The sequence below is a fragment of the Ambystoma mexicanum genome, chromosome 5q (assembly GCF_040938575.1).
Source record: "Ambystoma mexicanum isolate Mex_15411 chromosome 5q, UKY_AmexF1_1, whole genome shotgun sequence".
NCBI lineage: Eukaryota > Metazoa > Chordata > Amphibia > Caudata > Ambystomatidae > Ambystoma > Ambystoma mexicanum.
Window position 1 is genome coordinate 834271371 of NC_090933.1, and position 13968 is coordinate 834285338.

The window sequence follows — 13968 nt, forward strand, 5'->3', positions numbered from 1 at the left end:
CTGCACACATTTGGAGAAGCTCCCTCCTTTTGGTCATGGCTTAGGCAGTTTACCCTCTGTGCTGCATGTCAATTCCACACTATATATACTTACAAATATTGTCCTTATAGCATGGAAGGGACTTGCACATGTGCTTTAGGGGTGTGCCCCCCATGATTTTGCCACTATACATTACTTTTACTACTCACTTGACCCAAGGATGGTGTTTTCGACACTTCCACTGTAAACAAACAAGTTCACTTTATTTTTCCTCAATACCTAATGTTCAAATAATAGTTCAAGCCATAAAAATCACAAGCCTCTCCAGCTCTTGATCAATGCCCTGGGAGTGCTCTGCGCACCGCCCTTCTGCAACTCTGCGCCTTCATAGGCATACCCACCAATCTTACGCATGCACCTTCTGCACACCACCCCAAAACAATTCTTTTAATCCTAGATTGGTGCAAAAAATTGTGATCCTCTCGTGAGCTCCAGGTCCTATACACAAACCTTACTGGTGACGTCACCTCTATACTACAGAAAAAGGAAGAAATGATCGTTGACACCCACCTTCGTACATAATGGATAAGAACATTTCCCAACTAGACCAGCACCCAACAAGGACAAACAACAAATATCCATGGCTCTCTTCCTGCCTCCTAACAGGGGATACCAATACTTCACATGCTCAATCTGTACTTACAGTGTCGCCTTGTAGATAAAACGCCTCTGCGAGACTTAACCAGAAGAAAACCTTCCGCAATTCGAGCTATCTTCACTTTCAAGATATGCCCAACCCACAGGAAATACAATATTTACATAGCTGTTATCATCATACCCTCCAGCCAATCATCTAGGCCAACTGCCAAAACTTTTCACCTCAAAATCGAATATTCCCTAACCACAAACAATCAACATCCACCTCTGCGTTTTTCCACCCCAAAGTATTCAACACCACCCACACCCAACATCTATTCACCTTTTCCCCTACTTGCCATACTTATACTCCGTGATCAGCTGACGTCGCTCGGCCCCTTGCTCTCCCCCAATCTTCCATTCAGCCCTTCTGGTCTGCTGGGTGTCCCATGGACAGCAGGCAGGATTTTCTTCAAGGCAGCTCCTGGCGGCCTCTTCACAGGGTGCACCTTCTGTGTGATTCTCAGTCTCTGTGGGTCACCTCACAGCCCTCCAGGCATTGCAACTGGAAGAGATCATGCCGATCCAACATAGCCAACCGTCCTCTGCTATCACTCTGAAATAGTATACCAGAGGATGGGGGGGCTGTTCGTATCAATAATACCAAAGGTCAGCAGAGTATCTGGGACCCATCAGAACCCTGCACCCTGGCAACACCAGAGAACTCAGCCTTGGGGCAAATAAATCATTTATATTCTCCAAAAGACAGGGATCATTCAGGAAACAACATCTCCGGCAATCACAGCGTCTGAACCCGCGTCACCTGGTTTTATCCCTTAGTGACGTCACAATCACCAACCCATCCCAAAAACCTATGGGCCATCTCCATTGGGTAGCTCAGGTGATACCACCTATGGAATTGCCTATGTCAGTTATTCCATTGGTCTTCCCATGTCAGGTGGGTTTGTCTGAAACGTCCCCAAAACACTATCTATTACTTTGTTTCAGTGTCACACCATGACCATTAGCCCCTGCAACATTATACACAACCCCCGGGCTCGAACATCTGGATTGGCTGGAGCGGGTCTACCCAGGCCTGGAACCCTCACAGCGCTCGGTGTACCTTTTCAAGGTAATGGGAAAGACTGTGTGTCCCCATTGTTGCCACTGATATGGCCACCTAGCCTGAGAGAGTGCCTGCAGGTTGCAATGTTCAGTGGACAACGCATATATCAATCTTGTCTGCTTCGCTGGGGAAAGCTCCTCTTCCCACCATGAGTAAGTAGCCATTGTTCAGCTCAGCTAGGTCACTTGGGCAAGGACCACGAAACTGAGCCTTTCGATCTGCAATTATTGAGGATTTTATTCTCTATTTCTCAAGTGGCTCACTGCCTCCGAAATCAAGAATTTTTCACCCGCCCTTGTCCTTGGCTGTGAACACTGTCTCTCTGCTTCACGCTGCAGACACTGCATCTCGTCTTCCATATTTTGAGGCCTATGGCTTCATGCAAGTACACTACAGTACTTCTATGGTTTCCCTATCAATTCTAATACTTCTTTTTAGAAATTACTATTGACCGAGCCGTTATAGGTTCCTTATATGTCACCGTAGCTCCTTATGGATAGTTGCGATGAAGCGATTGCACGCTTGGTCCATGTATGCTTAACTTTCTTGCATTTCTGCATTTGGCTAGAGGAAAGGAAAAGCTTTTGATAGTACGTGTATGTATCTCTCCTCTATCTATTAAACGGTGTGTACATGTGTGTCTACGTAACTTTGTGCAGTAGTGCAAATTTACTTTGTGACTAACCCTGCTATTTGTTATTTTTCATCAGGTTATAAAGTGCAGTGGTGAAAGGTTCGGCCTGCAAACCTGACGACTGCGGTTTGATCCCGGAGGTCAGCTTTAATTCATAAATTCAAAGAGGACATTCAGTGTTTCTCGTTTTAGCAGGGGGGACTGAGTCCACCCTCTGAAAAATGTGGGTGGACTCTGTCCACGCACGTGTTCCCTCGACTTGAGCCCTGAAGGCCACAGGGTTACCAGCACACAGGTGAAAATAAACACAATTACAGACTATCACCAATGCTACAGCCAGCCCTACTCAGTGAGCATACTTCCATTTCCCTCTAGTGGTTAATTTAAATCTCTCGTGTTGGTACATAAGGCCATCTCTGGATCAGCTGCGAGCAACACAGATTTAAAATATACTCTCCAACCAAACTCACTTGCACTCGAAGTAAACAGCTTGTAAATTGTTCCTGGAATAAGAACATGCCCAGGCAAAGGGGCAGGCGTTTTTCATTCTGTGCAACACGGCTCGAATTCCTTCCTCAGACTGAACATTTAAACGTGTCTCTTTTAGTAGCATTGCTTTGTCACGTACATTGTATTCTATCTTTCTGTGTTTATTCCTTTTCCCTATTTTTTTTGGACAACGCTTTGATACCTTCGGGTCATTCAGCACTAGACAAACAAAACCCAAGATAGCCAGGCGTCATCTCTATCAGTGCAATATCGCAAAAACATAACAGAGAGACTGGGGGTCATTTCCCAAGTGGAGATGATTGGCAAGCGTGCCAGAAACCGCCACTTTTACCAATCCACTTTATTTTCTTTCATTTGTGAGAAGTAGTTGGCTCTGCTCTATAAATAGGGGTGCATTAAGGCAGGCGTGGATTTTATTGTTGGTGTTAATGCAATGGATTTCTATGGAATCTTCCAGAAATTGCCACCTGGTAAAAGCCGCCTGCAAAGCATACTAACATAGTGGAAGAGTGTTGTGCAGGCAATTTCACCTGTTTCACGCCTCCCTTTTCCACCATGCAGTGAAAAGGGTGTTAAGTGCATGGAGGGAACGTTTTGCACAATGGTGTGCACACTCAGGCAGTCCCCTCCATGCAATTAACGTAGTTATGAACATGGCCACCCCTGTGTTTATCTCACTTAGCACTCTTCAGCGGTAAGCAAAGAGGCCTTCTTTTATGTTGTTGGTGGCTCTAGGACTTGTGGGGCTCTGGCAGGCTCAGAGGGTGTTTCATATGGGCTGGCTGTCCTGGGGACAGGGGTTGGATATATTTTCTTGTGTGTAACTCTTACTGCTATTGAAAACAAAAGAAACGTTAAAAGGCACAATAGGAAGCCTGAGTATCGCGAATTAGAATTAATGTATTGAAGTAGTTAAAATCACACACATTATATAAAAAAACATAGTACAATGTGTAAAAAGTAACTCATTTTCTATTAACTCATTTAAAAACTACACGTGAAAAGGATCAGTGCTTTCTAAATGTTTGTTGTTGTTTTGGCCTGTGTCCTGTGATAAGAATAGACTGTGCACAAGTCAGAAAACACGTGGCCTGGCCAAGAACTGGTATTCATGACTCTCGGCAGACAGTGAGCCAACTCTCGGCTCTGCGTTCAGATACAGTAATCAGTCTGAGCATCGCGCGCCCAAAGGTCAATCTATTCAACACGAAGAGCTGGACCAACACAATAGCTCACACGGTAAGGCCTGCTGACTGTTTTTCTAACTTATGACCGTGTATTTTAGGAGAAAATTAAAGTGTCACCGGCGTGTTGGAGTTTGATAAATGCTTAGGAAACCCAGTACTTTAAATGGGCCGGTACCACTCCAGTACGTACTTTCAGTAACGACCCTTTAGTGATTTTAAGTAGGGGTATTGTAACGACCCTGGAGAGACTGGCATTAGCTCTGGCGCCGCAGGAATCCTCCCTCCTCCCCCAGAACTCATGGGGCAAGCATGCCCTCTGCCGCTCCGTGGGGGTGGCATTGGCTTCTTGCTCCCTTGTTGGATGCTGCCCGTCCTCCTCTCGGTCGCTTTCAGTCCCACCCCCGCTTCCTTTCTCACTCTCTATCACATTCTGTTTATTCTCTCTCCTCTGCGCCTCTCCCCAACATCCCTCTCTCAATCGAACTTCCACCCCTTCCTCTAGATGTATCTTATTCTCTCTCTCTCTGCAATTCTTATTCTCTGTAGCTGTGTCCGTGCCTCTCCCCGACTATGTAACGTATCTCTATTTTCCGGATCGTCTTCCTTTTGTCCATCCTTTCCCTCCTTTATTTCCTCTTTTCATCCATGCTACCCTCATTTTCTCTCTCCTTCTCACCGTGTTTTCTTTTCTCTGACGCCTGATTGAAGGTATGTATGGATTGGGGTGGGGTGATGATGTGATTGAAGGCTTGTTTTGGGAATGGGAGAGAGAGAAGGGAGCAGGATACAGCGCCTCCTGGGGTGGACTGTGCTTGATGTGGCCCCTGGGTTGGTAGTAACTATGAGGAGGGATGGACCGAATAGCATCTATAAAGCTGAATAGTTGTTTCATATTTTTAAAATGAAATCACTATTTTGTTCCCATGGTTCATTTATTTCTTTTCATTTTAAGCAGCATATCACCCGTATTTAAAACAAGCGCCACCTGGTGAAGATATTTCCTCTCCTTCGCCTCTACCACTCCTGGACATGGTTACATGCCATTCACCTGGCAGATTTTGGTCACCTCTCATGCTCTCATCCACTCTCCTTGTATTATGGATCGCGCCTGGCATGCTCTTTCCTCTGCTTGCTTCCTTCTCCTTGCCCGCACCTTTCATCTGAGGTGCTCGAAAGGGTGTTGATGTCTCTGCTGCTTCTTTGAGCTTTTTCTCAAGCATTGCCACTCTTTCCAGGTTCCATCGTTTCCCATCTTGAGTGCATACCTGATTTGTGCCTCGTTGCACTGCCTGGACGGGTTTACTGTACTTGGACCCCGTACTTGTGGGGCAGGTGAACTTTTACCATGTCACCTTCTTCAATCACAGTTCTTTGGGCTGCCCTACGCTTGTCACTCCAATCCTTCATCTGTTGCTTGCTTCTTGTAATTGTCCACACCACATCTTATTTATTTATTTATTTGCAATTCTTGGATAGCGCTACTCTCCCATGGGCCTCAAAGCGCCCCGACAACAGAACAGGAGATACAAACAAGTAGCAGTGCAGGGTAGCAGCATCCTGGAATAAAGACTGAGAGCAGGCCTAATCTGGGTCTAGGTTAAACAGATGAGTTTTAAGGCACTTCCTAAACACACTACAGGTATTAGCATGCCTGAGATCAAACGGTAGTTTATTCCAAGATAGGGGAGCCTGGACATCAAAGGTAGAGCAGCCAAAGGTTTTAAGGTTGTACCTTGGCTGATGGAGTTTTAGTGAATCCTGGGACCGCATATTTTGGCCTGTTGGTGGAGTAGAAAGACGATTCATGAGGTATTGGGGGGCTTCCTTGTGAACGCATTTATAGGTCAAAGAAAATAGTTTATACGTGACCCGATGTTTAATTGGAAGCCAATGCATGCTTCGTCTGGCGTCAGTAATTTGTTCCCTGTGGGACAACCCAAGGACAGCTCTAACGGCTCCCTTCTGTGCGACCTACAGGGCCTGTAAATTAGCCTTGGATCTCCCTACAGCAGACCACTACAGTAATCTAGGCGCAAGTTAACTAGCACAGTGGCTAGAGCAGAACTGCTTTTTAAGGAGATGTAGGGGAGAATGTGGCTCAAATGTTTACAGCTGTATCCACATGATGCCCACATGATGCTCGGATGCTAGCAACATGAGGCTTCATGGAAAGTTCTGTGTCTAGTATTACGCCCCAGGTTTTCACTTAGTTTGATGCTTGAATTTGGTATTTGGTTGCCAGCTATGGTGAAACTTGTATTCTAGCGGCATATTTTTTAGTCTTTGACCGGATTCTCGGATCAGCAATTCTGTTTTTTCAGGATTAAGTGCAAGCAGGTTCGTGAGCATCCAATCCTGAATGGCATTGTAAATAAGATTGTTGGTGTTGGAGTCAGTGCTATGACATCCGGTCAACTCAACAATGAGTTGCATATCATCGGCATAATTCGCCGACTGAACACCCAGACTATCAAGTAGGGTGAGCAGTGACATGATGTACACGTTCAATTGCAGCGGGGTAATGCATGACCCCTGAGGAACACCGCAGGTGGTCAGCGTGGGTACTGAGCTAGAATTCTGTATGGCAACCCTGGCCCTCCTGGGACCAAGAAACAAGAGAATTCACTGAGTGGCCATATCAGAACAAAACGCATGGTCATTTAACCTGGTGACCAACAGAGAGTGGTCAACCAGGTCAAAAGCTGCAGAGAGATCCAACAGCAAAAGGAGAGCAGGCTTGACGTTATCTATTATGCTGACAATGTTGGATTTAAGATCGGTTACAGCCGTTTCTGTCCCATGTCTAAGCCTGAATCCTGATTGTTGCCGATTCAGGATACAGTTATTTTCAATAAAGTCCTGAGATTGTAAATAAGCAACACGATCTAGGATTTTTAAAAGAAAGGGCACATTTGTAATTGGGCGGTAGTGTTTGGGAACGTTTCAATGTCTATGGAGTAATCCTCCCTCACTTTGGAAAGCTTTGGTGGTACCAAGGTGGATGCAGCCCCTCTCCCCCTTGGCATTTGAAAAGGTGAAACATTTGTGTTAACATTCGGTGTGAGACAGTGTGCAGCCACTGCTTCCTTTACTGTCTTGTGAAGGTCCATGCCTGAGGCCATGGCCAGTTGCAGGGCACCTTTGATGAATGTATTGGTTCTTTCTACAAGTGCATTGACTTGGGGATGATAAAGGAATGCCTTGATTTGCTTTATATTGTTGTCCCTCATGAATTTCCCCATTTTTCTCAACACCAATTGGATCCTGTGGTCCGTTACTATTTCTTTTGTCAGCCCTTCTCTCTGAAAAACTGCTGTGAGCACATGTATGACTGTTGCCATGGTGATGTTCTAACTTGTGCTACACTCCTTCCGGAATCTCTGTGGGGATCAATGGTGCTTGTCTTACTTTTAACATTTTGTCGATGTTGATGCACTCATGGCATCTTTCCATCATTGTGTTGCTCCCTGAGTGTCTGGAGTGAGCTCTGCACAGAATTGTTTTTCTCACTCACATGGGTGGTATGACTTACTCACCTCTGATCAGCAGCCCATCCGTTTCATATATCTCTTCAGCTACCTTCCAGTACGGCCTCTTTTGCCAGGTCATCCATTCTTGACCCATTACGACCCTGGCGGAATGGGTTAACGGGTGGCGCTAATGGTGGCGGACCCGTTAAACCCATTCCGCCTCATTACGAGGTTCCCTCGCGGGACCCGATGTGGATGTCTGGTTTTACCAGACGTCCTTACCGGGTCCCGCGAGGGGATCAGGGAGCTAACAACGGGCCGGTCGTAATCGGCCCATTGTTAGCTCTCTGCACCCATTCCCATTGAGCCCTATGGGGGCTCAAATGGGAATGGGGAAGGTCTGGGCCCAGGTTCCCTGAAGGAGGAATTACCGGGCCCTCCAAACTTGGAATGGCCCGGTAATTCCCCATTCAGGGAACCCGGACCCGATTTTGGAGGCATCCATGCCGCAAATAGCGGCATGGCTACCTCCAAAGTCGTAATGAGGCCCATAGTCTTATCATTGGCTGCTTCTTATCTCCAATGGGTCTCGCTCATCTCTAGGAGCTCCTTACTTCTTTAGTGCCCTACCAAAGCTACAACACATTCATCTTCCAGGAATGTGGTTGTTAGAACGCCTCTTTCGGGCAAATGCAACATGCAGTCAGCTTGCGCATTCTTCCACCCTGCTATATGCATTATCTTGTTGGTAAATTCTTGCATTTCTCTCAAGACCAATTGGACCCCATTGTCTATCGCTATTTCTATTGTTATCACTTCTCTCTGAAAAACTGCTGTGAGCACATCTATGACTGTTGCCATAGTGATGTCCTAACTTGTGCCACACTCCTTCCGGAATCTCTGTGGGGATCAATGGTGCTTGTCTTACTTTTAACCTTTTGTCGATGTTAATACACTCATGGCATATTTCCATCATTGTGTTGCTCCCTGAGTGTCCTGAGTGAGCTCTGCACAGAATCATGTTTCTCACTCAAATGGGTGGTATGACTTGCTCACCTCTGATCAGCAGCCCATCCGTTTCATATATCTCTTCAGCTACCTTCCAGTATAGTCCCAATCCTTCTGGTATCACTCTTTTGCCAGGCCATCCATTCTTGACTACCTGGCTATTTGAGTCATAGGGCCTCATTAGGACCCTGGCGGTAGCCGTGCCCTTTTTAAGGGCATGGCTGCCGCTGATAATTATGTTTTTCCGGGGCCCAGAAAAGGGCGGACCCGGTTATTACCCTTTTCTGGGCCCCAGAAAAAAACATTCCCCATTCCCATTCGAGCCCGATAGGGCTCGAATGGGAATGGGGAGGATGCTAACAATGGGCCCATTAATGACGGGCCCGCTGTTAGCATCCTGGACTGCTAGCGGGTCCCGCTAAGGAAATGAATGGTGCTGGTCCCGTACCCGCACCGTTCATTACGGGACCGCCAGGGTCCTAATGAGGCGCATAGTCTTATCATTGGCTGCTTCTTATCTCCAATACGTCTCGCTCATCTCTAGGAGCTCCTTACTTCTTAAGTGCCCTACCGAAGCTACAACACATTCATCTTCCAGGAATGTGGTTGGTAGAATGCCTCTTTCGGGCAGCTGCAACATGCAGTCAGCTTGCGCAATCTTCTACCCTGCTATATGCATTATCTCATTGGTATATTCTTGCATTTCTCTCAAGACCAATTGGACCCCGTTGTCCATTGCTATTTCTTTTGTCAGCACTTCTCTCAGAAAAACTGCTGTGAGCACATCTATGACTGTTGCCATGGTGATGTGGGGCACACATTCCACCTCTACCCATTTGGATAGGTAATCAATCATCACTATTCTATGCCTGTCCTCTGGCAACATCGCTTTCAAAGGTCCAAGCAAATCCAAGCCTAACTTGTGCCACACTCCTTCCAGAATCTCCATGGGGATCAATGTGCTTGTCTTACTATTAATCTTTGTTGCTGTTCATGCACTCATGGAATTTTTCATCATTGTTCGTATGTCTTGGTCCATACAGGGCCACCAGAATGACCTCCTCACCCTGCGCCTTGTTATGTTACACCCTAAATATCCTGAGTGAGCTCTGCTCAGAATTATTCTTCTCACTCACATGGGTGGTATGACTTGCTCACCTCTGATCAGTAGCCTATCCACTTCATATATCTCTTCAGCTACCTTCCAGTACTGCCTCAATCCTTCCGGTATCACACTTTTTCCAGGCCATCCATTCTTGGCCCACCTGGCTATTTCTGTCATAGTCCCATCATTGGTTGCTTCTTCTCTCCAATGGCTCTCGCTCATCTCTAGGAGCTCCTTACTTCTTAAGTGCCCTACCGAAGCTACCACACATTCATCTTCCAGGAATGTGGTTGTCAGAATGCCTCTTTTGGGCAGCTGCAACATGCATGCAGTCAGCTTGAGCATTCTTCCACTCTGCTATATGCATTATCTCGTTGGTATATTCTTGCATCTTGGCTGCTGTGTGCACCAATATTGGGGTAGATGTTTTCATCCTTCCCTGGCTCTGCATGTGTATCAATGGTTCATGATCGGTTACCAGGTGAAATTCCGTGCCCAATACATATGTTCTGAAGTACTCTACAGCCTAGGAACAGAGCAACATCTCTTTCTCCACTGTAGAGAAGTTATTCTCTGCCTCTGACAACGCTTTGGATGAAAGCGCTACTCTGTGTTCCGTATCACCTCTCATATGGGTCAGCATTGCACCCAGTCCATATGCACTTGCATCAGTGGTAATGTATGTTCTCCACGTCGGGTTGGAGGGTCATAGGCATGGGGCACCTACTATCCTCCTCTTCACCACCTCAAAGGCTCTCTTTTGCTCTGGTCGCCACTCAAACACTGTCATTTCGGAAAAATGGAATGCACATTTTGCATAGTATTCTGCGAGTACTAGGAATGATCATAGTTCCTGCTTACTGGTGGGTGCCGGGGCCTGGACTATTGCTTGTAACAGGTTTTTCTTTGGACTGAGTCCTTCTTTGGAAATCTTGTATCCCAAATACTTCACTTGCCTTTATTACACACTTCACATACCATAGATTCACTACCGCCGCTTGTAGTTTCGTGAGTACCTTTCTTAGCACGACATCATGTGTCTGTTCATCCTCTGCGTAAATGAGGAAGGCATCCTGGAAATATGACACGTTCCAAATGTTGCGCAGCAGTGAGTCCATCATTCAACGGAAGGCTGAAGCAGCAGAGTGTTAGTCAGAGTTTGTATGCTCTACCCTCTGGGACCACTACACACAACTATGACTACAGGTGCAAGCAAACCAACCTTTGGCATAAGTCTGTACTAAACAGTTTTGGTAGCGGAGCTGAGCAGCCAGGCTTATCTCAAGAGGGGAATGTGAGCAGTAATGATGTTACACAGAGGTCTACAATCACAGGTGTTAAATAAACTCTTACACTCAAGGTTTCTTTGAAAAAAACGTATTAATTTATGTATCTGTCAGTTATAAAACATTCATAAGAAGGAGGCAATTATATAACACACAAATATACTTCAATACTATTTCAGAATACCTTTCAAGAGGAGTAAAAGTATTAGAACATGAAAGGTTACAATTATTCTTAGACAGTGCAAATACTTGGAGTTCACCAGAAGAGTAAATTCAATTCAATAGGCTAGGCCAAAGTCAATGGGCTAAAGTCTTGGATAGGATAGCGGTTCTGATATAAACGGTAAAGTCTCTGCACAAGTTCTCAGAAGTAGTTGGTAAAATGAAGAATATGTTGGGTCACAGGCTGATTAGGCCTGCGAGTTGCAAAAGTTTCAAGCACCTTCATGGCGAGAGGTAAGTACCTTTCAATGAAGAAAAAGATGCAGCTGGTGACTTTTGTTCCTGGCAGTTCCTGCAGATCTCGCTGTTCCTGGGCCTCGGTCGTGGGGCTAAGAGGGAGGACGTTGGGGGACTCCTGCACTGCTCTAGGACTTGTCGAAAAGCTTGCAACTGGTAAACTTCAATTCCGGTGGCTGTGAGTAACGCACATAAACTGGTGTCCCTCTGCCTGGTTATTCGATTACCTGCAACACTCTGAGGAAAATTCAACCAGCTCCGAGATAGGTGTCCAGGTGGCTTACTGTTGAGTTGATTGGTCCTACCAACTCAATGGGAGAAGTCATCCTTGCAGGGCTTGGCGATTCGGATTTGCAGCAGGGCTTCTCCGGGCAAACCAACGGTCCAGGAGTTGCAGCAGCCGTCCTCTTCAAGCTCGTCTTCAGTTCTTTCGTTCCAGTGGTCGACTCTGCCTTCCAAGCCAAGAGACTCACTTTTTATTCAGTTCTCTCCCATTCATTACAGCCCAGCTGTCACTCAACCAGCAGGGTGGCTGTCCTTGCCGGACAGTCAGCCAGCCAATCACCACAGAGTGCATTTGGACAGCTCCCTCACTTCCTGCCCACCCCAGACACTCGGGAATGGTGAAAAAAGAGGACCGTGACCTGTTTTTACAAAGGGAGCTCAGACGCCACCTTGAAAAACATGGCTCCCGTGATTTAACATTACCCGAGCTACGAATAGTTCGCGGTCGGGAAAAATCATGGTAGTTTGTTGTAAAACCACTGCCACCAAACATTCTGAGGGGAAAGGGTAGCATTTGACTGCTACATGAGTATCTAGACACAGGGGATACTAAGTAACCCCTACAGCACTCTATTGTAAGATAGGGAGTGCTTGGTCTAGGAATTTAAAAGACTAGTATAGTCAATTTCACTTTACTTACTCTGGGAAACAGTAGTTTATCCCAGATAAGGTAGTTAAACCTTGGGAAAGCCTGACAGGCTTCCCTGTGTCACTGCACGGAGGTGGCTGTGTGCCACAAATGAAAAGATGATGCCTATGGAGTGGTTTAAACTCCATAACCAAAGAAATAAACACAGAAAACAAACAGAATTAAAAAGTTCAAAAGTCCCAAAGTTTAACAAAAGAGCTGGAGGTCTCTAAGGTGGGAGGAATTGGCACATTTTGAGAATCCTCCCTAACACAGAGGACAGCCCCAATGGCATTCTGGTGAACTGGTAGGTGCCAAACCGAGCGATGAACGCCGTGAGCAGTCTTAACTCTTTGTGCAAGCTTATTTGATGGTATGCATCCCTCATGTCTAATTTTGAAAAGTGTTTGGCATCTTTCATCATTAGGATGAGTTCATTTATGCTCGGCAGTGGGTAACCGTATCAATCGTGCCTTCTTGACCATTTCCATGAGCTGGGTTTATAACGCATTTCTCAATGTCACTGGCATCCCTCTCACACTGTGTTTAACTCTGTTAGCACCTTGTCTCACTCCGATTTTGTGCACTTAGTTCTTGGTTTGCCACAGTTCATAAGAAAATAGTTTGGGCAACTCCTCTCTTGATACTGACGCTCCTCCTCTAGTTATGGTGAGTATTTGGTCTTCTGTGCTGGGTTAAAGCTTGATGTCCAGTTTTGCCTGGTCATCCTACCCTAACACTGACAAACCGTTCTCCAAAAAGTAACACCCTAGCTTCAATTTGTCTACCTTTGAATTCAATTTTTGCTTGGATGTAGCCCAATAAACGCACTGATGCTGTGCCAAATGCTTTGGTTCTGTGCTTAGTTCTTCGTACTTCAACTTGGCTATGCCCCACCATATCTTTGTAGGTGCGAATGGGCAATATGGTTCGGTCTAAACCGGAATCAGCATTACTCTGGTCTTGTTGCCATGGACTATGATTACACAATGCAACTTCTCTCTTCTAGCCTTCGGGCTGTTCACCATGATGACCGTTGGTCTGTCGTCTTTGGAGGACCCCTAGTCTCCCACATCTACCTTTGCAATAAGGGAGGTGATTTTTCCTTCTTGCCACTTGCAGGAAATCCTAATGTGGCCAAATATTTTGCAGTTGGTGCACTCCTTTGTCCGGGCCGGGCACTCTTTGTCATTCGCCAGATGTCTAGTGCTGGTGCATCTATGGCATTTTAGTAATTCTTTTTCTACCCTCTTTCACTTCTGACCTCATATTTGGGCATTTCTCCTTTTCCAGTGTATTGAACTACCTGCACTTCAGTGGTCTGCTGGAATCCTGCCAATTCTTTGCATCTGTACATGGTTTCTTCAACCACCCTGGATAACTGAACGCCTTTGTTCAACTGCAATACTCTTTCCAATATGAATTTGTCCGGTACCTTCCTGGAATTTATATGCACTATGAGCATATTGCATATCATGTTTTCTGTGTTGTCCCCAAATGTGCACCGTGCAGCCAACTCGCTCATTCTCGTGACATAGTCCTCCATTGGCTCAGCGCTTTCCTGTTTCCTGTTGTAAAATCTTATCCTGTGCAACACAGTATTTTCCTTGTTCAAAAACCTCTTGACATTTCTCATCATCGCTATAATCCTCAAC

General features: G+C 45.9%; 1 protein-coding gene across 1 annotated transcript in view; it reads left to right on the forward strand.

Annotated features, from left to right (window-relative positions):
* Window positions 1-4024: 4024 nt before the first annotated feature.
* The window catches only part of LOC138497698 (Y+L amino acid transporter 2-like), a 461544-nt gene continuing 451600 nt past the window's right edge, over window positions 4025-13968 (forward strand). The window contains exon 1 of the mRNA XM_069621313.1: window positions 4025-4124. The gene's annotated coding sequence lies outside the window, so the exon portion shown is untranslated. The remainder of the gene's footprint in view (window positions 4125-13968) is intronic.